The sequence below is a fragment of the Helianthus annuus genome, chromosome 16 (genome assembly GCF_002127325.2).
Source record: "Helianthus annuus cultivar XRQ/B chromosome 16, HanXRQr2.0-SUNRISE, whole genome shotgun sequence".
NCBI lineage: Eukaryota > Viridiplantae > Streptophyta > Magnoliopsida > Asterales > Asteraceae > Helianthus > Helianthus annuus.
This window is the reverse complement of record NC_035448.2, coordinates 148901930-148927162: the sequence shown is the minus strand read 5'-3', so window position 1 is coordinate 148927162 and position 25233 is coordinate 148901930. Positions and strand designations below refer to the sequence as shown.

General features: G+C 34.8%; 1 non-coding gene across 1 annotated transcript; it reads right to left on the bottom strand.

Annotated features, from left to right (window-relative positions):
- Positions 1–10125: 10125 nt before the first annotated feature.
- LOC118488770 lies at positions 10126–10232 on the bottom strand. The gene has a single exon (XR_004885305.1). It is a non-coding gene; the product is annotated as a small nucleolar RNA R71 (small nucleolar RNA).
- Positions 10233–25233: the final 15001 nt, after the last annotated feature.

The following is a 25233-nucleotide window of genomic DNA, read 5'->3' as shown; positions in this document are numbered from 1 at the left end:
TAGTTTTTTGAACGATATTTTATTGGAATTATTGTATTTCGGTCTTCTTTACAAACAAGGGATAATGAAAACAAACATTATAATAAAAACCGATAAGGTTACGATGGGTCCTTTACCCACATGACCATATAATATTTCCCAACGTTATCTACAAGTTTTCTATCATAATAAATCTTATGTGTGAGACAACAAAATGTATCTTGTTTTCGTGATTTACACGAGAGGAACCACATATTAAGAGGACCCGATGGCTACGTGCAAATAATTATATTATTAAAATTGTAGTTAAAATATATAATTTCCTTGTAAAAGATAGCTCTCTATGTAATGACTTATAAAATATATATTTTCTTCCTTACGGTATATATTTCTTTTTTGTGTTTTTTTGTTTTGCCTCGCATGAAACGTGACTGATTGTATTTCTGTCATGCCTCAACTTTATATATATAGGCCTAAAAACTAACTTAACGTTCAGTGGACAGTTTGGCGGAAAATTCGTTTATATTATAATTCATTTAATAAACAAACGAACATAGCACGATTTTTATTCATTTATTTAAGCGAACGAACATGAACACATAGCCTGTTTTTTTCATTTACATTCATGAGTGTCCGTTGATATTTGTTCATTTATGTCTACTTATATATATTCATTTATTTACTTTTGTTTATATTCATTCATTTATGTTCTTTCGTTTATGTTTGTGTAGATCTTTGTGAAAATTATTTATTACTAATACCAATATATAATTAATTTGACTTTCATATCAAAATTATTGACCAATTTGGAAGCAGGAATAATAGTATTTTAAATTTAGTTCGGATATTTACTTTTACCATATAGTTTTTTATTAATTTTCACTTGTTTTTGTTTATGTTCATTTATATTCGTGAAAACAGTCATTTTCTTTCTTAACATATGATCACGAACAAGAAAAGTTGGTCGTGTAAGCTTCTTGTTCTTTTGCTGTTTAGTTTAAGTTAAATTAACGAACAAGAACAAGCCTCCTTAGTGCTCACTCGGTTCATTTACAAGTGTCTAGATACACATACTATTTATACTGTTAAAGCCAAATATATGTCAAGTTGGTTTTAATTTCAATTACAAGACTAAAGATACAAAGAATTAGCATACCAAATTTACATTTGTAGTTAGTACTTTAAAAATCTAAAATGAAATTATTTTACTTGTAAAAACATGAACCAATATATTTAACTATAACAGCAGTGCATGATTTTAGGCTACCAAAGGGATAAAATAAATCTTAACAGAACTCACAAGCTATTTGTTTCATCTTTAAGTAATTTTTGGATGACAGACAACAATTCGAAGTCTCTCAAGATAAGTCTCAAGCGTCCTTGTTGTGAGCCCACCATGTTTTGAAAAAACTAGAAAAAAATTGAGTTTTCATCTGACCTAACATGAGAGTGACGTGAGCCCTTTATCAAATTAATTCATCTGTGCTATGCCTCTACTTGGGAGTTATTCAATGGGAGTACTCTCCTAGCGGGTTAAAAAGGTACCGTATATAATTTGTCCCTTTTCAAGTCTAGTAAAATCATTTTTTTTTTTTTTTTGAAAGGCAAGCAGCAAGGGAATATTATAAAAGTGAAATGACCAAACCTAGCAAGATGCTAGGAAAGGCCCAATATTTAGAATAGAGAAGTTAACCATTAATATTAACATAAAATAAACATACAAAAAAAAAAAAAGTTGATCTAGAGATGTCAAATAGGATCCACTTGCTAAAACAACAAGAGCTTGGCCTACAAAAAAAACTCATTGTGAGGTAACAGGTCCACATGATAGCCAATCAAATTGAAGCACGCGTAAAGCGAAAGCTAAATAGCCTAACTCCAATGATTCGGTCTTCAATTATTAGTTGTAGTCTATTTGGGCCATGTTTTTTTTTTTAATTTGCCGGCTATTTTGCTAAGCTTTTTCATATGTGGGCTATTTAACCCTCGCTTTACATGTGTTTTATTTATTAATTTTTTTGTGGACCCCATTGTACTAATCATGAATTTATGCGACGGCTATTTAAGCCCACCGATCCTGTTTGGCGTCTCTTAATTAGCTCTTTGTCTACTATAGCAAGGCTAAATTGTCTTGTCTATTCTATTAACTTGAAGATCAATTTGTGTATTCTAATAATTTTTTTTATATTTTATGCTAAAAAATTTGTTGTTATATATCTTTTTGAACAGTACGTACATGAGAATGAAATTACAAGAGCAAAGTTTTTTCAATGGTACATGTAGTTTAGAAACATGGACTGATCTCAGCTATACAAGTCTTTATTTTATTATAACAACTTAAAAATTAGGTATGGATTTTTATCTGATATTGTAGGTCAGGTCACCTATTTAGAGGAGGAAACATCCATTACATCATGGCATCATCACTAAAAAAAACTAGGTTTTTTTTTATATCGCGCCTTGCGGCGAAACAAATCAATTGATAATGTAAAACAAATTTAATTTGAAAATATAGCATGTTGTTTAGAAAGTCATGTTATCGGAATCAATTCGGTTTATTATCATACCATTATACGATACCAAATAAATACTTTATTTTGAATACAAATTCATTTTTAACAAAACTTATACCAGAATGTTGGAAAAGAAATTAAGCACAACTACATACTTAAATTCTCGGAAAAAAAATTAACCCGAACGTAAGTTGTTAAAGAAATATTAAATTAACTGATAAAGGAAATATAATTTAGAAAAGAAAACGAATTATTAAAAAAACCTAAATGATAAAGAAAATATGACTTTTAAAATGGAAAAAAGTAAAAATATGCTAAAACGTAAAAGTGAATATAATAATAAACTATTATAATATTAAATAATAAAATATTAAAAAGATATATATTGTTATAAATTTAAAATAACTATTCATGGGCCTTCGTTATTGTGGCGGGAATTCGATCGGTACCTATTATATTCGTTATGGTACCAACCCTTAATATAGCAACCAAAAAATAAGTCGTGATATGGACAAAAATATATCAGCGCGTGTTTATAAAAGAACGAACATTAGTATCGAAACCAATATTTAAAAGTAACTATAGATATTAGAAAATATTTAAAATTTAAAATCATAAAAAAAGTATAAACTTCTTTAAGAGGAGAAATTAAGAAAAAAAAAACATTAGAAACTTAGATAGTAACAAAAACCAAAGTACAAATATTTAACTAAAATAAGAATTAAAGTAAAAAAAAAAACTTTCATTGTGATTCAAGAAGTGAAGAGATTCAAAGAAAGGAAAAAGAAATCAATGAGGATTGAACTTGGGTTCAACATTTGAGCAGGGTGCACACAAACCACTAAACCAACTCATTTTTTGCTATATATATTGAATTTTATTTGATATAATATAACAACAAATAGTCAGGTTTAAAATAAATTGAACTTACAGCTATTTAATTGCCATGTAATCCATTTCTTTTTTTTTTATTTTAAGTTTGGGCAATGTACTATGTACTGTTCATGAAGCATCACCACTAATATATATATAACTAGTAAACCAAAAGCCTTCACCTTATTTCACTGAATTTTATCATATTTATCACTAAATCACTTACACCACTCATCACTTCAACCATTTCTATTAATTGATTTTCTATAAAAAAAGTTTAATATAAAATAAAATAAACTAAACAACAATTTTTTTAAATACATAAAATCAAATATGAAAGTCAAATTGAAATTACAAAAACAACCAAATAAATAAACTAAATTAAATTTATAACTACTCTTCATCGGAATCAGAAAAGTTTTCAAAACACTAGATCATATCGTAGTTAAAAGTGAGTGTCTTCATCCAACAACTCCAAAATAATATCATCGAAAACGACTACATGAGTTGGATGGTCCATCACGTAGTCCGGTGATTTTGCATTCCCGTCATCCTTTATTAATATATTGTGAAATATGATGCACTCGTACACCAAGCTACTTATTTCAGATTGCTCCGTTACATACCAGTTGAGTCATTATACCCCAACTACTTTTCAAAACACAAAACGCTCGCTTAATATCGTTTCTCGTCGATTCCTGCAACTTCTTGAGCGTTTTCTCTTTGTAGTCGGTTGGATATGAAAAACCTTTTACAAAACAGACCTAGTCATGTAAATGCCATCAACAAGATAATAACCGCGTTTGTAATGTCTCATGTTGACCACAAACGGTGTGACTTCCGACAAATTTCTAGTTTAATCCGTACATCCTAATCATACGTTTATGTGCTAGTTATGTGCAATTAGACTTAACTAATGTTAATTGAGTCCGTAAAGTCTAGCAAGGTACGGGTAAATGTATAGGCTTGCATTTGATAAGCGTTAGATATTGTCTTATGACGTAAGAGTAAAATTGTCCAAAACGAATGTTGGTGATTATCCCGTAAATTTTTTAAAGCTGAAATTGTTCCCGTATGCCTAGAACATTGAATTAGTGACATTACTATATGTTTGGTGTGGAAAAATATATAAAAACATAATACAGATATATTAATATCGTATTTTCCGGTTTTGTCGCGTATATAATGTTAATTTTTTTCACCAATTAACATTTATACTTACAATTTCTCACCAAACTATGTGTAATTATGGGATATTGTTTTGACTAGTGTTATTTTACCTAAATTTGCATGAAATGGATTAACTATACACACATTGAAGTGCAACCTAACTAACAAATCCTTGTCAGGAGACATGGTTTCATAGTTTAATACCACGTTTAACCAAACCAACCCCTTCCCAAAATCCTTATTGCCTGAACACCCTTGTCCCATGCTCCATCAGGTTTTTGTTGAGTGTTTAAATGGATAAAGGCCATGCTTTGAAATGTGCGAGTTTGGAATGCATGATGAGTTTAGATATTTTGATGTTAAAAGACTTAGCCTACTTCTTTTCTTCATTCAACAGATTCAATACAAGAAGAACTCCCATATTTTCTCTAGAATTCGGTCAAGACCGAGAACCACCCAACATCTACTTCCATTCAGCAAATTCACCCAAATCAAGTTTGTATCCTTCATGTTTTAAGATCTAAGGAAGCTTGGAGCTTAACCTTGGAAGTTAGATCTCATAACCTAAGCCAAATTCATCATCCATTGTGTGGAAATCTTCCCTAGCTAGACTAGTGGTAACATGTTCGATCTCATCTTGTTAATCTTGTTAAAGTGACTATTTTTTTGCAAGAAACGTTCACCAAGTGAGATGTTGATGGGTTTTTGTTAAAAACAAACTAACCTTGTGTAAAGTGGAATATTTGGGATGATGTGTGTGTATGTTGTGCCATGAATGATGATGTATGTAAGTGTGCTCATTGTACATGTTGTTTAAGTGTGATAAAAGTGCTTGTATGTTGATTGTTGTTTAGGTGATGATCTTGTAACTTGATGGATGTTGCTATATGTTGATTTACACTAAAATGGAAGTATATATATGTATGTATAACTAGTATTCTGTGGGTTGTGGGTATTTTATTGATGATGATATGATCTTGAAAAATATGTGTAAACACTAAGCCAAATATATTTGATGGTGAATCTTAAATGTTGATGTTTAGATCATGATAAGTGCATATACATGCTAAATGATGTATGTTAAGATGATTTTTGGTGTTAGATATATTAACTTATTAAAAATGGTAAATTTGGTGGATTAAAGTATAGACTTTATTATTATTTTTTTTGGATGAAAATGATATTTTCATAACAATGGATTTCAAAACATATAAGTATTTTATATAGAAAAGTTATCATTTTATGTGAAAATGAGTTTTCATATAAAAACCCATGTCTTGGAAATTATATGAGAAATTATATACATACATACATATATATATATATATATAGAGAAACGAGATCTGGAGAAAACAATGGAAAGTGTGAAAACAGTGAGAACTGATCACAGGGCGACATGTGTCCATGGCGCTAAATAATATGCGAAGGTACAATTGTCATTCCACGATAAATTCCCTTATTTGTCTGCGTGTTTTTATTCCTTCTTGAAACAAAACTCCAAATTTTTCGTGTTAGCTTTACCTCCTCTCCAAGTTTCCGAGATCTATGGTGTTTGATATGGATTGCGAGTTACAGGGTAACCTGTTAGAATTCTGTTCGAGCAAATCATGTAAATTTGATGGCGTATTTTTATTATTCGTGTTGTGTTATTCGAGCAAATCATGTAAAAGCTATGACGTTTTGTTTATTATATCTGTTATAATGGTTTTTATTTTGGTAATAATATTTATCCAAATTAGCATTGGCGTTTATTTTGTTTTTTATTCACGTTTTGATATGTTTAATGACATTTCAATAACAACAACAGAAAAGTGATGGCGTTTTTTTTATTATTCGTGTTTGTTTTCTGTTCGAGCAAATCATGTAAATGCGATGGCGTTTTCGCTTATTATATGTGTTATGATGGCGTTTATGTTGGTATTTATATCTTCTATATTAACATTGGTGTTTATTTTGTATTTTTTATTCACGATTTGATGTGTTTAATGGTGTTTCAATCCAAACAACTCGTTAAGGAATGACGTTAAACATCAATTCTTATTGAATCGCTAATAATTTAACAAATGGCGTTTTCATTTATTTATGGTGTTTTCATTTATATATAAAATTTATTTAATTTCTGATCACTCTATCGTTTTAGATCATTTATGATTGTACATTATCAACGATTAATTACATTTAGATCATATATGATTAAATGATAATGTTGGCTTTATTTTATGCATGACGTGTATTTTTCTAGTGTCAAGGTTATTGAATCATCTTGCATTTTTTTGACTGTTTGATTTATCACTCATTAGTGTTCATGGCGTTTTTGTTGTTTTTCAGACGAGAGTGTTGCGTTGAATGAAAGGATTTGCCCGAAAACTGGTTCTACATTGAATATTCTCATCGTTAGAGACGATCTAAAGCCAAAGATAGAAATGATTTTCGAAAGCCTTGATGATTGTTATTCTTTGTATCTTAAGTATGCGACTGCTGGGGGGTTTATTCTTTGTATCTTAAGTATAGCGGTTACAGTTTTCACCATAACCCTTCTTCTGGAGTCGAATTTTATAACGAACATGTTGATTGAAGTTTTGAAACCTCAAGAAACTACAGTTTCCATTTTTCCTTTGTGTACATTTCTTGAAAGCATTCTGATGTTTGGCGTTTTGTAGAGAATGACATTTATGTTTATCGAGTATGATCAATGAAAGGGATGTTAAGTTCATTTTTATAATGAGTTTTAGGCGCGTGATTTTGGACGAGAGTTTTTCCACATTGAATGTAAAGCATTAAAGCCTCTGGCTTTTTTGGCGTTTTATTTTGCTTTTTTCGGTACGATAAAGTCTCTGGCATTTCAGATGCTTTATCATTAATTTGTCAACGAGTGGCGTTTTTGGCGTTTTTATGTTTCGTCTTATTAAGTAAAAAAGACTAGTTCACCCTTAATGAACCTCATAACATTACCAAAATCATTGATATTTACAAAAAAATCACCGCTTCAATTTAGTCTGTAGATTGTTTTGATCCAACGGCAATGATATGTTCTCACTGTACATACATACATGGAAGTAATTTGGGTAGAAAAACTGTATTTGGATAGAAAAACTGTATATATACATACATACATACATACATACATACATACATACATACATACATACATACATACATACATACATACATACATACATACATACATACATACATACATACATACATACATACATACATACATACATACATACATACATACATACATACATACATACATACATACATACATACATACATACATACATACATACATACATACATACATACATACATACATACATACATACATACATACATACATACATACATACATACATACATGCATACATACACGGAAGTAATTTGGATAGAAAAATTGTATTTTCAAACCTTGAAATATAGATAAATTTTGGGATTAATTTTCCGGAAAATCGCCTAGTTGATTGTTTAGTACGTTTAAGTGCAAATTGAAAATTTATGGATGATTGTTGATTGATAAATGAATGTTCATGTTTAGTGATGAAAAAAGATTATTTGACCAAGTGTTGAATGATAAGTAGTTTTACATGAGTTGCATGGATTGCATGAAAAGTTGTTAAGTGTTGTATATTAGGAATATATATGTAGACATATATTTTAACATGTCTAGTTGACGGGTGATCCTGTATCTAATATATGTGTTATATATATATCGTAAGTGTTACATGTTCGGTGTATTTTGAGAATAAATATAAATACTTATTCGTGTCCAATTATGTGACTATAGTTGTGGAATGTTATTCCATGAAATAAATATATATTAATTTTTTAGTTATATAAATTTATTAAGCAGTTTGGTCGTGTGATGACCCTGGTTGTTAAATGAGGTGTCAGGATGGGATCCGAATGTTTTGTGACGTTATGTGCTATTATATGTGTGTGTGTGTGTGTTAATATATTTAACGGTTGTCATTTGGATAATTAATCCTCAAAGGATCGTTAAGTTTAACATTGAGTAAATAACTTGCCAGGTAGACACATGATTAGGCCTTAGTGTCTTATACGGTTTAAGACACTTGGAGGTCGGTTTCATTGTCGGATGTTTGTTATCTACTAGCATTGTTGTCCGGAGCTCTAGGTGAGATTTCATGCCCCCTTTTTGTTTTAATGTTTATTAAATTGGGGGGAAATGCATGCTTGGTTACCGGGTATGGTTGTTGGGCATGAAATCCATCGGATCCATTATGTGTGCATACTTTGTTGGTTGGAGCTCTGAAAGTCCTTGTATTGGTTTGAATTTCGTAACCATTAGTTTGTTATAACCGCAGAATAATCAAATAGATCTATTGTGATTGGCAATCCCCGCTCTTAGTCGGTTGGGACTCTGTGAGTGCAATTGTGGTCAAATTGTTAGAAATCGTCATGGGTGTACGATGTAGCAAGGCAAATGTTGTTTGTCATGGTTTGGTTGGTCTGGTTTGGTTATGGGCTTATTTTGACACATATGTCGTTATCCTATCCAGACTATGATTTGATCATCGTGTTTTTTATGGACTATGCATACTAGTAAGGTTTCATTCGTATCTTCTAACCTTGTGAACTCTCCAACATAATGTGATGTTTTAAGAATATTTTTCAGGTAAGTGAACGAGGATCACACCCTTTTGGCATACTTGCATGCATCTAAGCGATACCATTTTGTGGGATTTTCTTCGTATTTCTCATCTGTGTATGAGTTATACTTGACAAATCTTGAGTCTTTGTGAACTTTAGTTTATGTTTGATACATTTAGAACAAGTTATTTATTGGGGTTGTCTAAACCTTGAACTTGATACATTCGGTATGTTAACCTTCTAAACGATTGGTATCGTGTGATGTTTCTAACCATTTAGATGTTTGCTAAGCGGATGCCATGAAAACCTTTCATGTCACGCCTCATGTTTCTGCCTTTGACAAGGTGTGACAAATGGACACATATGTGCGGTTCATGTATTTTGTTATGGAATAACGATGCTTGATGTACTTAAAATACAACATATAAATTGTATCAAATATGGCGTAAAATCAACCCTTTTTTGGTACTAATGTTGGAAAAGCTTGTTTCTTTGTTCCATTTTAATTTACAGGGTTAAAAGAGCTTAAACGAACAAAAGGAGCAAAATAACAGCAAAAACCAACATAAATACAATTAAGGAGGACTGACACAACTCGCCAAGCCCCCATCCACATCCAAACAAAGAAAATGGCAAGATCAGAAGCTCTGGCAAGGGGTCGTGCCCACCAGGCACGGGCCATGCCCAAGACAAGATTCTCTACAGAAGAAAAGACAACAGCAAAGGACAAACCATGCAACCAACACGGGGCCGTGCTAAGGCAACACGGGGCGTGGTTAACTCTAAGATTCGTAGAATCTGAGATAGTACAGCAAGTACATTGGCCACAGGGCATGCCGTTGTCACACGCGGCCGTGTTAGTACAAGACCTGACACTACAGTTAATGAGGAAGAGAGAGAAAGCGGATCCGTACACACTTGGGATGAACTTGCCCAGAAATTTCTCTACAGATATTTCCCTCCCGCTAAAACCATCAAACTCATGACCGAGATCAACACCTACTCTCAAGAAGACGAGGAATCCTTGTATGAGACATGGGAAAAGTTCAAGGAGCTACTAAGGAAATGCCCATATCATGGTCTTGAATGTTGGCAACAAGTGTCCACTTTCTACAACGGACTCTTGCCACACACAAGACAAATCCTTGATTCTGGCTCTGGGGGACTCTGTCGTAGCCCCCGACCCCACCCTAAGAGCGAGAGCCAGCAAGTCTGATGGTGGTATCGATGTTTATTAAATTTGCTGCGATCATCAAGATCGTAGTTAGGAAATAATTTCAGAGCTTGTAAACACCAAACTTTTTATATTAAACAAAATGGGCTAAAACCCATATTTCATTTCAAATGTATTTATAGGGATAAACCATAATTGCTGAAAAACATAAATTTCTTCTTTTATTCAAGTAACTATAGCCACTTTATTTACGCCTTCAGTGCTCCATAGCTGGCTTCTATTACCTTTACAGTGGGTTCCCTGAAACGCATTTTAGAAACATTTTATCAGCAAGAAATACTGGCGAGTTCATTCCATTTTATAAAAAGACACATTGTTATGACTTTACAGCACCAAGGGTTTTTACATTTGTTTATATCTATCAATTTCTCAATAGTATTGCGACTGGGGCCCATTTCCCCGTGCTTGTGGTCATGCTGCTATTGGATCTCATTACCTAATAATAACAAGTGTCAAGTAATGTATACAAAACCCCACATACTGGTAGCAATTTATAGAATACAAAAACTTAATCACTGTAAGTATAACTGATAAACAAAGGGTTTTGCAAATCATTTTAAATAAAAAGAATGTCTCACAATAATGTGAGGAAAAGAAGAATGACTCACATTGCAAACTTAGGGTTTTTACTATAGGCTTCCTAATAATATTTTCTTGTGAATTTCCTGAGTTCCTAATAAAATATACAATGTACATGTGTTAGTATAATAACCCAATTCAACATTATCGATACATCACGAGATCAAAACCCCAAGATAGTTAGCAAAGTGTAGCCTTATTCAGGCAGCACCTTGACATCCGTTGCTGGGTTTAGGATCGATCGGACATGGTATCGAATTAGTTATCAAGGGTTAAAATACTTACAACGGGGCAAAGCTTCGTGAAATTAGGGGTATTGGGTATTATATTTTTGTGCAGTATGTTTGAGAGAGAAAGAAATTTTGAATGGTTTGAAACTGCTGAATGAACGCTCAATTTATAGGAGTTCTTGCAGTCTATCGCGGCCCACGATACCCTCAGGGTATCCTGTCCCGCCCCGCGGAACACTCTAGCTAGAGCTTAGGTGTTAATAGTCACCAGTGTAGACTCGACACGTGGACGACATGTATCCCAAGGCGTGCCTGGAAAGTCACTAGCCTTTCGTGACCCGTGATAGTTTTATATTAGTCTGTCGCGGCCCGCAACAGACATGTATTTATTATTTTGTTCATTTTTCAAGCTGAATATCGTCGTGCAAGTTCATATTTTTTATTACGGGATGTTTTAGGACATTTTTGAGGGTTGTTATATCCTCCCTACCTTGTTTTAAATCTCTTCCTCGAGATTTACTGGAACAAGTAAGGATACTTCCTTTTCATTTTAGACTCTAACTCCCATGTATATTCTGGTCCTCTTTTCGAATCCCATTTTACTTTGAAAAGTACTAATCTCTTGTGTTTGAGATTCTTAATCTTTCTATCTTCGATTTGTATTGGCTTTTCTATAAACTTAAGCTTTTCATTTACCTCTACGTCTTGAAGAGGTATTACCAATGATTCATCAGCTAAGCATTTCTTTAGGTTAAATACATGAAATACATCATGTACTCCTGCCATCTCTTTAGGTAATTGTAGCTGATAAGCTACTGATCCAATTCATTTGATAATTTCAAAAGGTCCAACATACCTTGGTCTTAGCTTTCCTTTCTTACCAAATCTGACAACTCCTTTCCATGGTGAGACTTTTGTTATTACCTTGTCTCCGACTTGAAACTCTAATGGCTTATGCCTGTTATCTGCATAACTCTTTTGACGGTCAAGTGCTGTTTTTAGTCTTTCCTTGACTAGAATTATTTTGTCAGTTGTTTCTTGTACAATTTCAGGTCCTTACAATTGCTTTTCTCCAATTTCTGCCCAAAACACAGGTGTGTTCGGCATTTCCGTCCATAGAGTGCTTTGAATGATGCAGCATTGATGCTTGTATGATAGCTATTGTTGTAAGAAAATTCTATTAATGGTAAGCGTTTGTCCCAACTTCCTCCAACGTCTATCACACACGCTCTAAGCATATCCACCATAGTCTGGATCGACAATTCGCTTTGTCCATCTGTTTGATGATGATAAGCTATACTTAGATTTAATCTGGTTCCCATTGCGTTTTGGAAACTTATCCAGAAAGGAGAAATAAAACGACTATCTCTGCCGGACACAATAGATAAAGGGATTCCATGTAGTGAAACAATTTCATCCACATACAGCTTAGCTAATTGTTCTATACTGAAAGTTTCTTTCATTGGTAAGAAATGTGCAGATTTTGTCAATCTGTCCACAATCACCCAGATTGTGTTGTTACATTTTCGTGTCTTGGGTAATTTGGTAATAAAGTCCATTGTTATTAATTCCCATTTCCAAATTGGCATTTCCAATTGCTAAGATAATCCTGAAGGCTTCTGATGTTTAGCTTTATCCTGTGAGCAAGTTAAACATTTAGCAACTTAACTTTCTATGTCCTTCTTCATTCATATCCCCCAAAAGCTTTTCCTTAAGTCTTGATACATCTTGTCACTTCCAGGATGTATCCTATTATAACAACCCTCCAAAATTATTTCCGACACCCCTAATATGTTTAGAATGCCCCTATATGTCCTAAAATACACCCCGGATATGATATTTGGCCCTAAATACCTTTATATAAATAAAAATAAAATAAAAACAAGAATTTAGTGTCGCTCGCAGGCCGCGAAGTCCTTAGTGGTCTTCTACGCGGGGCGCGACAGCTCAAGGTCAGGGCGCACCCGGTGCTGCCACGTGTCGGGTTGTGTGTCGAACGTATACTGCTGACTGGTCATAGCTAGGCCCTACTCCCCCTATGTCGTGGGCCGTGAAGGCTAAGCCTTTGTTTTACGCGGGCCGCGAGGAAGTCATGATCAGCTCCTATAAATTGGTAGCATCGGCCTCAGTCCCAACTCGCTCAACTTTTCGAATTCTCTCTCAATTCTGCATAGTATACATAATTCTCGGGCATAATACCCCCCTAATTAACGAAGTTCTGCCTTGTTGTAAGTATCGTAAACCCCAGTTACGTATTAGATACGCTGCCCGATTGATATAGGGTTCTGTAATGGCTGTCGAGGTTCTGCCCGACGTAGTCGTTGGAATTCTGTCTCGGGGAGGGTATTACTAATGTAAATATTGGGTTATTATACTAACATGCGTGCATTGTTTAATTAATAGATTATAACCAGAAATCCACCAAGAAAAGTCTAAAGTAGCAATGTGAGTAATCTCCTTTTTGTAAACTGTTTTTACAAAACCTCAAATGTTTTACATTATATTGAACAGTGATTGAGTATTTGTATTCTACAATTATTGTCGGTATGTTGGGGTTTTGTATACGAACCTTGTTACTACACTGTGAGTAGTAACATGACCACAAGTCGGGTTGACAGTACTGTGGGTGGTAATTAAAGTAGATGGAAACAAATGTAATTGCGAGATCGCCCTCAATACTGTACAATGGTTTTACCTGTCTTTATTAAACTGGGATTCACTCACCAGTATTTCCCACTGACAAAATGTTTTTAAACGCATTTCAGGTAATAAAATGTGAAAGCCAAATAGAAGCCAGCTGAACAGCACTAAAGGCTTGGAAAAGTGGCTATAAAAGTTACCTAAATAAAGAGATGTTTTTATTTAAATAAAATAGGGTTTATCCCTATGAAAATGTGTGTACTGGAAACTTGGGATTTTCCCATGTGTTTAATATTATAAAAGTGTGGTATTTTACTCTAATAAAATATTTCCTAACTACGGTCCTGATGTAAAATCCACTGCCAAACTGATAAACACCGATACTGTCACACCCAACCGATGGCGGAAACATCGGGATGAGATGAAATAGATTGGAAGAAACATCATAACACTATGTGACAATAAAATTAAAATTAGAATTTCATAATTGGACTAAATGTCATACAAGATTCCAAAGAAATACAACATTGTTCAACAAAACATAACATCAAAAGATAATTTAAATTTAGGTGTGTATCTAATTTTTCTGAGATGCAACAGTCTACATTCCCAGAATCATTAGATTTTTCTGAGTGCAACAGTCTACCTTCCCGGAATGGTTTGCAAAACGAGTAACAATCGCACTCTATTTTGCTTACTTGTGATATTGTACTGCACTCTAATAACACGATTACTTTGTTGAAATTTGAGAACAGGTTCGAGAGATGTATGTGCTAAATCCATCTAAAATTAATGAGGAGTTATATGCACGGTCTTGCCTTCCTGATAATCGAGTTTCGTCACAAAGGGGATACATAGTGAATGGAGTAAATTTTTTAGTTAAGTCAAGCGATGACTGCAGACAAACACAAAATTGTGGAGTTACGGTACCGGGCATTCATAATGATATCGACGACGATTACTATGGATACCTTGATGAAGTCATTGAATTGTCATTCATAAGAGGTTATCATATTATTTTATTCAAATGCACATGGTTTGATACTGATCGACGAAGAAAGCACGTGATATTTAAACCTCATTTTATAAGCATAGACACGTCCCGACATGCTTATAAGGATGATCCTTTCATTTTAGCAAACCAGGCAAAACAAGTGTTTTATATAAATGATATACTTAAATCAAATTCACAATGGAAAATCATTGAAAGAATTACCCATAGGCACTTGTGGGATATTCCAGAAAATCAGAATGAAGAAGATATGTTAGTAGATGTCAACCTTCATCGTGAAGACGTTGAAGATGAAATTGTTGAGACTATTGATGTTCAACATCATTCTGATGGCACTATAGATGGTTTTATTACTGATGAGATAGATGATTCTGATCATAGCATGGAAGATTTTGGTTCAGAGACAAATTTGGATGAGTCAGACGCTGATAAGCCCAATAATGAAATTGAAAATGATGCGTCAGACAATGATGACTGATAATGTTCATTCTATAAATTTTGTAAGAGTTTTGATTATTTATATATATGTAATAGTATAATTGTTTTACGTTATCTAATCATTTACTATAAATATTATGTTTGCAGGTAAAAGTATAATTATCAAGGAAGGAATCACACGTAGTATTTAATAAAGTTTGGAAAAGTTGTACAACAGCCGATTTTGGTTTGGATTAGGCTCAATGACGTGTTTTAGAGGCTTGTGATGTGAAGGTTGTTAATGTGCTGCAATAGGTTGATTTAGATGCTAATAGTTTTATTATGTATTTTCTTGAACTTTGCACTTATTTTATGTTCATTTAGACTAATTTTGGAAATATCATGTATTATGTTAAACGTATAATGAGTCAGACGCTGATAAGCCCAATAATGAAATTGAAAATGATGCGTTAGACAATGATGACTGATAATGTTCATTCTATAAATTTTGTAAGAGTTTTGATTATTTATATATATATATGTAATAGTATAATTGTTTTACGTTATCTAATCATTTACTATAAATATTATGTTTGCAGGTAAAAGTATAATTGTCAAGGAAGGAATCACACGTAGTATTTAATAAAGTTTGGCAAAGTTGTACAACAGCCGATTTTGGTTTGGATTAGGCTCAATGACGTGTTTTAGAGGCTTGTGCTACTTGGACATGTGAAGGTTGTTAATGTGCTGCAATAGGTTGATTTAGATGCTAATAGTTTTATTATGTATTTTCTTGAACTTTGCACTTATTTTATGTTCATTTAGACTAATTTTGAAAATATCATGTATTATGTTAAACGTATAATGCATATGCTTCTTTTTTTTTTAAATAGTGTTTAAGTTATCCATGATCTTATGTCTACAATAAGCTTTGTGCACTAAAAAATAGTGTCCACTATGGTTTTTACAAGTACTTTAGAGACTGATTTCTAGTCTTTAGTTCTTTTATAACAGTTGATCGAATTCACTAGAGTGTAAACAAGCCGAGTCGAGCCCAAACTTAACTATGCTGGAGCCTGATAAGTGAAGCTCGGGTTGGGCTTGTTTATAAAAAAATTTTCTTTTCTTAAACTAAATACTAGTCCCCAATATAGTATGTTACAATAAATATGAGGACAAATTTTGTGTCCATGATTTCTTCTTTAAAATATAATGATTTGTATCGATTATTAAAGACTAATTATCAGTCATTGTTTCTTATGTCTGTATAAAACTTTGGAGACTGAAAATCAGTTCCTAATAAGTTTAAACTCTTAACATATTTGGACACTGAAAATTAGTCACCAATAATTTCCTATATAAAAAGGTATTTAAAACTAAATATCAGTCCCTAATTATGGATGTCTTAAAAATATTAATAACTTGTATTCAGTCCCTAATATGTTCCATCTATATTGGAGACAGAATATTATTCTCCAATATAGATGTGTCATTTTTCATTATAGAGGGAACATATTTGAGACTAAAATTTAGTTGTCAATAATCGTCCTTCCAAAACATTATACCATGCAAACATATTTGCGACTGAAATTCAGTCTCAAATAAGGTGTTTAGATATTAGAGACTGATTTCTAGTAACTAATATATGTTGCATAAAAATCAGTCCCTAATATTATCAGTGACTGATAAATCAGTCTCAAATATTGCATATTGGAGACTGATATATCAGTCCCTAATAATTTAGTATCTAATGGTCACTTTTCTTGTAGTGTAAGTCCACCTAATCTTTGTTCTTCATCGCATCATCATCATCAAACTATCAAAAGATGAATCGGCAGTAAAAACCCGCCAATCCTAAGAAGGAACGGATTTCAGAAGGGTTTCTAGGCGCGGTCCAATTCTTCACTGCTTCCATTTTGGAAGGATCAACATGGATTCCTTTTTCACTAACAACATGCCCAAGGAATTGGACTTCTTTGATCCAGAACTCGCATTTGGAAAACTTCGCGCAAAGATGTTCGGTACGTAAAAGCTCAAGTATAAGACGTAGATGACATTCGTGATCGGCTTGAGATTTAGAATAAATAAGAATGTCATCAATGAAGATGATCACAAAACGAAGGCACCTCTTTACAGCCTACCCTCTCAGGGTATTCGGCTGATACTGAAGATGGGATATTCGTGTTCAAAGCCCAATCTGAAGAGCCATTCCCTCCCAAGAAGAGAGGATGGTTCAGCGGAGGAGCGCATGAACGTAGTAAGAGGATGAAAAAGTTACAACCGCAGTGAGCTTTAGCAGCCGCTAATAGAGAAACGAATGCTCACACCCAAGATATGCTCAATAGGAGTCTAGCAAATTTTCATATCTTAGCAACTACAGCTGCAGACCCTAATCTAGAGCAACTCATAGCACCCTAGCCGTTACCACTGTTTTCCACACAACCAATGGAAATTGAAGCCAACCCAGAAAACCATATCCCAGCACCAGCTTTTGACCCAGCCGAAATACCTAGAGTACCAGCACCCCATCCCTCAGACCCAGACTATGACCCCTGGTTTAACGACCATAGGGATTACCAACAACGATACCCGATACCAGACGAACCCATGCCAAACCTAGCAGCCTACCAGACCTGGATCCTCTAGATCCCTACTATGATAATGATCAATACATCATGGAAATTCTAGAAAACCCTTACCCTTACGAAGAACCCATGCCCCAGTTCCCAGACCCAGTACCAGCCCCTGCACCACCCATGAGCACTAAAAATGTGCAAGAACTCCGAATCTTTGGTGAGGAGATTTTAGAAGGAAGTGAGAGGATGAGGCAGATAGGAGAACGACTCGTCTGGAAATATGACGAGCGTAATATGGAATTTTGGATGAACCCGTACCATTAATAATATATATATATATATATATATATATATAATATGTGTGTATGTTAAAAAATATATCTATACAACAGCTACGGATGCATAATAGGATTGTAATTTTATATTTCAGTTCCAGCTTGTACTAGACGCATAATATATAAAATAGAGTAAAAAGTCGCAATTTTCGACGATTTTGATCAATATGCCTGTTATGTGATTGTTTGCATCAAATATTATTTTGTAATATTAATATGTGGCAAATGTTTAAAATTCAGATGGACACCAAAGTGAACCAGGAAAACCAGAATAACGATAACCTCAATAACAATAATAATGGAAACCAAGTGGATAACAGTGTCATTCAACACATAGTGGCACAAGGGATTATAGACGCAATGCCATATATTATTAAAACAGTTAAGGAAGCGGATAATGAAAGTAATAATGACAGCAAACGGCCTACTGAACCTGAACACAACGTAAACAATGGACCCATACTTCAGGTGCCCATTCCCAAAAGAAGAAGAACCATGTCTTATGGTTGTTCTTATAAGGAATTCTGGTCCTGTAAACCAATAGAATTCTCAGGAAATGAAGGAGCTATTGCAGCCCTACGCTGGATAGAAAAGACTGAGGCAGTCTTAAAAATTAGCAAGTGCGCAGAAGAGGATAAGATAATGTTTGCCTCCAATCTGTTTAAGAACTCAGCCTTAGAATGGTGGAACACTATCCTCCAATCTAGGGGAAGTGACAGGGTTTACAATATGGAATGGGAGGAATTTAAGAACATGGTGGAAACGAAATTCTGCCCTTCCAATGAAAAGGAACAGATAGCAAATAAGTTCTTAAACCTTAGAATGACTGGAGTGGATAGTAAGGGCTACATGTAACACCTCGAAATTTTGTGTCCAATAATGTATTGACACGTGTCTTGAGTTACACGTGGCATTTAATATTAAATAAAGGACTAAAGTTGACAAACCTTGAAAGTATGTAAATTCAAGGGTTATAAATGTCAAACAAGGGTAAGTATACTGTATAGTAACCCCAAACGATGCTCGTACCTTCCAACGAATAAATCATGGATCGTACGGAAGCGAAACGCGGAAGAAAGTGAGAGATTACAAGCTGCAGGGGTTAACTGTGTCAACATGTTTAATTATACCTCTGAGTGACCCTTTGACGTACCCGAGGCTTTGTAACAGTAAAATACGCTCACTAGAATGTACTATATAAATTCCGCGAAGTTCCGTTTTAAAAACGAGAAAGTTATGATCAAATTCGTACGAGAAGGGTTAAAAGCGTCAACAATGAAAGTTAAAGCTTTCCGAATAATTAACAAACTAACCGGGGACTTAACAATGCGGGTAAATAACACGAGGCCCTTAGTTGTAAATAATCGAGGGCCAAATTGCAAAGTTACCCCTTCAAACCCGAAAGGTCAGGTTATTAATTACCGAAGATTTCGTTATTAATTACCAAGATTTTGGCAATGATTATAAAAGATTCAAAAATCTTGAAAAATAAACCTAACGCGGGCCGCGTAAAGGTTACACATAAGTTAACGCGGGCCGCGAGCCTTCTACAATTACGCGTTCTGTTATGAGAACTCAGGCGACCCGCGTACAAGTCTGCCTGATCTTCCATGCGGGCCGCGTGAACCATACAGATGCAGAAAGTATGGGCAGATTCAATGATTTGGCTTGTAGACGAACTTGTGAGCAATCAATGAGGCATGGGTGCCCTCTACCTGACCCCTAGCACCTTAGGACACCTGCTGAACATCCATACTCACTTGTAGCCTGAGTTGTAATGATCTAGAGGTCATTTTTTCACTATAAATAGGCCTAGATTGTGCATAAGTTCATCACACCTCAAAACACATCTTCTGCTCATTCCTGAAGCTCCCAAGTGTTCTTCTATAATTCTAAGTTGTGCTCTAAGTCTCTGTAAGTATGCCAAACCTTCTATGGCCTTGTTTTTGCTTAGTTTAGCTTAAAAGTCAATCCGTCGTAACTAACGATTGACTTTGCGATAAATCACGAATGGTCCAGTGAATTGAAGAATCAAAAGTAGTTATGTGTTGGTATTTATGTGGGTAGTAAACCTCTAAAAGGGTTCCCCCTGATCACCACTCTAACTAGTTCAAATGTCGAGTCAAACGTATACTTAAAAAGTCAACAGAAAGCCATTTTTGCGATTCTTGCATAATCTGTAATATAGATGATATGAAACCTATTTGAACACTTATAAAACATGATATTAAGTATATAAACTTGTCTAAGCTCGTTTGATTCGGCCATTTGCTATATTGACCCGGTTCGGAGCCGAATGACGCAAAAGTTTGACTTTTGCTTTGACTTCAGGTCTGACCCGTTTTAGTGCAATGTAGATATGCCTTAGGACTCTTCTAGGACCAGGTCACGTGATGGTATCACCCTCTGTGACCGGTTCGTTGTTTGTCCGAGTCTTTTACGCATTTCCGTTAATTGCTTAAAAGTTGACCGTAACGCCCTTTTCAAAATAAAACGAGTATTTCGGACACGTGAAGGGACCATAACCTTGCTTATTAAATTCTAAGCATGTCCCTAAAGTTTCACGCCAATCCGAGGTCTAGAATAGGAGTTATGCTAAATAGCGCAATTAAAATAAACTTTTGTAATAAACGGCGCGATTAGCATAACGCCTACCTAAATCAAGATTTCGTCACCAAACCTTTTACTCACTGTTGTAAATTAATATTTCGGGGTTTTTAAAGATTTTTAATCATTTTTAACCTGCTCTTAACCTACGGTTATGGCTACGGTTCGGTAAATACCGAATATGCCCTTTTCGGCCAAAACTTGAGTTCTATAAAGTCTTTTGACCCGATTCCAGTTGCTACTGATTTTAAATAATAAATAAAGTATTTTAGACTTTATAAACTGATCGGGAAACTCAGATTTCCTGTAGAACTCTAAAACCCTTTTAAAAGTCCTTAAAATGATCGGAAAACCCCTACGGGGCGTATAATAAACTTAAACTCGTTACGGGCATCACGGAAGGTATCCTACTGATACCACAACCTCTTTAAAGCATATTGACTTAGGAAACAAGTGTAGGACTCTTACGGTTACCCGTTGCGCCTATTGCGCGCACGGTTCGGCTTATGTAACTAGTTTACATAAATTAGCCGATACGGGTCAAACCATATTATTTTGACCCCAAAATCCAGAGTGTGAATATTAAACCCATATAAAACAAGTCTTCGAACTTGTTGGGTCAGAATCACATTCCATTCCCGGTTTTCGCCTTTCACGCGATTAAACCGTATCTATCCTTTGAAACTAACCGGTCTAGGCTACGACTAATATAAAGACCCGTTAGGATTCTAATAGCTTATTTTGAAACCTTCGTTCCAGAATAGGAGCCCCAGTAAAAGATATCTGTGATTTAATCAATTAAAGACAATACTTGCAAAGGTAAATACTTTTAACTTATTTTCCGTATTACGGGCTTGGGTTACGGTATATATAAAATACCGCTTGATCGAGCATCAAATCTTCCATCATTTGGTGGTTAATTGAATAATTTGACCGGCTCGTTTAAACAGTCTTGTTACTTAAAAGCCTTTGGGGGGTTAATGACCATGTCCCGGATATCCTAGGCATCATTTTACGAAATGGCCACGACCTCGACATCCGGGTGTAGGCGTACACCCGGCATTATGTCTATATTAATAAAAGACGTAACCGTTGGTTTACCCACCTCGGTTTTACGCAATGTGGTGTGTCTATTGATCTTTAACCCGGACTAGATCCGGGCTACTGAACGCAAAGAAGGAACATGTAATTCGTTCACAAGATTATAATATTAAATAATTCTCCCAAGTTATAAAAGAGTTTGTGCCTTGTGCATTCAAATCAATTTTAATAAACATTTTCAAAAGTGTCGGTTGAATGTATTTACCAGTGTAAACTGACGTATTTTCCCCAAAAGATTAAGTGCAGGTACTACACGTAATCGGCTGGCTATAGCTCCTTAGCATCTTAAGAAGTCTCGCAAGCTTTGATGCCTTGTCTGTTGAACAATATTTTTATCATTTTGATCCCCCTGTGGATACCATTCGACTATTGTGATACATTCGATATTACAATCAATGGTTGAATTATATTTACCTTTATGCTTCCGCTGTGCATTCATATAATTGTGTGGTTTGACTATATTGTTGCCAACTACGTCACGGTAATCCCCCACCGGGCCCACCGGTGATACACGTGGAAATCGGGGTGTGACACTACACTACGTCATTTTTCAAATATGCTAGGATAGTGCTGACCCATGCATCACCAGAACCAGTATTAATCTCCCGCTACATCTGGGGATTTATCATTGAGATTAGGCATGTAGTCAAGGCGGCTAAACCTCAAACTATAGAAGAAGCTATAGAACTAGCAAACACCTTGACTGATGAGTTAGTACGTACACGAGAAGAGGACCAGAGGAGGAACTTAGCCCAAAGGCTTACCTAGGAATTTCGTTATGGAAATTCCAACCATGGGAAAAACGTAGGTTCTACCTCTGCACCTTACTGCAAGGCCTGTAAAAAGAAGCATTCAGAAAGATGCTAGACTTACTACAATTTCTGTAAGATACCGGGACACAAGGAAGAAGATTGTAGGAAGAAACCTAGTAATGGAGTGTGCTTCAACTGTGGAGTAAAAGGTCACATCAAGCCACACTGTCCGAAACTAGCTCCAGCCACAAACAACAAGACTACTAAAAATGCTAGAGCATTTGTTTTGACTGCAGAAGAAGTCAAGATGATCCCGGATGTGATCGCCGGTACATTTTTAGTTAATGATGTTTTTGCTAAAGTATTATTTGACTCTGGTGCGAACCAAAGTTTTATTAATATTTCGTTTTGCAAACTTCTCAATCAATCATTAACTAAACTCTCACAAGAATGTCTGGCAGAGACAGCAAATGGGGAAACCCTTAAGATTACTGAAATCTTGCAGGGAGCAAGAATAGAGTTTTTAAATCAAAAGTTTATTGCAAACCTTTATCTAATGAAACTGGCATGATTTGATGTTGTATTAGGAATGGATTGGTTAGTAGCCAAGAAAGCCAGTATTCTATGTGATCAAAAGTTAATCCAAGTAAATTCACCAATGGGTGAACAAATCACAATTAAAGGAGATAAGCCATCTAGATCCACAAAATTCATCTCTGTGATGAAAACAGCTAGTCATGTAAGAAAAGGATCATTCGTGTATTTGATTTCCATAATCATTAACACTAAAGGAAAAGAACCTAAGGATATTCCAGTAGTATCTCAGTTTTCAGATGTGTTTCCAGAAGAACTACCAGGATTACCGCCAGATAGGGAAGTTGAATTTAGAATCCATCTGCTACCAGGGACAGCACCAATTGCTAAAGCACCCTACCGATTGGCACCAGCAGAAATGCAAGATTTAAAGAAACAGTTAGACGAATTGTTGGAGAAAGAATTCATACAGCCAAGTTCATCGCCATAGGGAGTGCCAATCTTATTCATCAAAAAGAAAGATGGGTCAATGCGAATGTGCATTGATTACCATGAATTGAACAAAGTCACGATTAAAAATAGGCACCCATTACCAAAACCGATGATCTGTTCGATCAATTGCAAGGAGCTCGATTTTTCTCTAAGATCGATTTACGCTCAGGATATCATCAATTAAAGGTACAGGAAGAGGACATTCCTAAGACCGCTTTCAGAACAAGGTATGGCCATTATGAATTTACTGTCATGCCATTTGGTTTAACCAATGCCCCAGCTGCATTTATGGACATGATGAACCGAATATGTAAGCCATATTTGGATAAATTCATAATTGTATTTATAGATGATATTCTCATTTACTCTAAGAGTAAGGAGGAACATGCAGTGCATTTGCATGCACTTCTAAGTTTATTGAGAAAAGAAAAGCTTTATGCAAAATTCTCGAAGTGTGAATTTTGGTTAGAGGAAGTGCAGTTTCTTGGACACCTAGTCAATCATGAAGGAATTCATGTGGATCCTACAAAGATTGAGGTAATTACCAAATGAAAAACCCCTGAGTCACCAACCGAGGTTAGAAGTTTCCTAGGATTGGCCGGTTATTATAGAAGATTTATTCGAGATTTTTCTAGAATAGCCATTCCCTTGACTAAGTTAACCTGTAAATCTATTAAGTTTGAATGGGGACCAAAAAAAAAAGAAGCCTTTAGAATTCTTAAGCAAAGATTAACCAATGCACCCATACTAGCGTTACCAGAGGGAACTGAAGACTTTGTAGTCTATTGTGACGCTTCAAAGTTAGGTTATGGATGTGTGTTGATGCAACGTCAAAAGGTTATAGCTTACGCCTCTAGACAACTTAAGAATCATGAAGAAAATTATTCAACCCATGATATAGAATTAGGAGCCATAATTTTTGCCCTGAAAATTTGGAGACATTACATTTATGGTAGTAAGTTCACCATCTTCACAGATCATAAGAGTTTAAGGTATGTTTTCAAGAAAAAGGAGTTGAATATGAGGCAAAGACGCTGGATGGAGATACTTAGTGATTATGATTGTAATACCCAGTATCATGCAGGAAAGGAAAATGTAGTTGCTGATGCCTTAAATCGAAAGTATCGAAAGTATCACGAAAAGCCAAAAAAAGTACGTTCTCTTAAATTAGATCTACAAGTAGATTTAAATGAATAGATTAGAAAGGCACAAGAATCAGTAATCAAGGACGATACTGAGAAACTGAAAGGAATGATTAAGGAACTAGAACAAGGAACAGATGGAATTTGGAGATTCCATAAGAAAAGGATGTGGATACCTAAATTAGGAAACCTACGTCACCGTATATTAGAAGAAGCCCATAAGTCTAAATATACGATGCATCCTGGAAATGATAAGATGCATCAGGATTTAAGAAAGAATTTTTGGTGGATAGGAATGAAGAATGATATAGCAGCTTATGTTGCCAAGTGTTTAACCTGTTCACAGGTCAAAGCTGAACATCAGAAACCCTCAGGTTTATTACAGCAGTTAGAGATGCCAGTTTGGAAATGGGAATTAATAACAATGGATTTT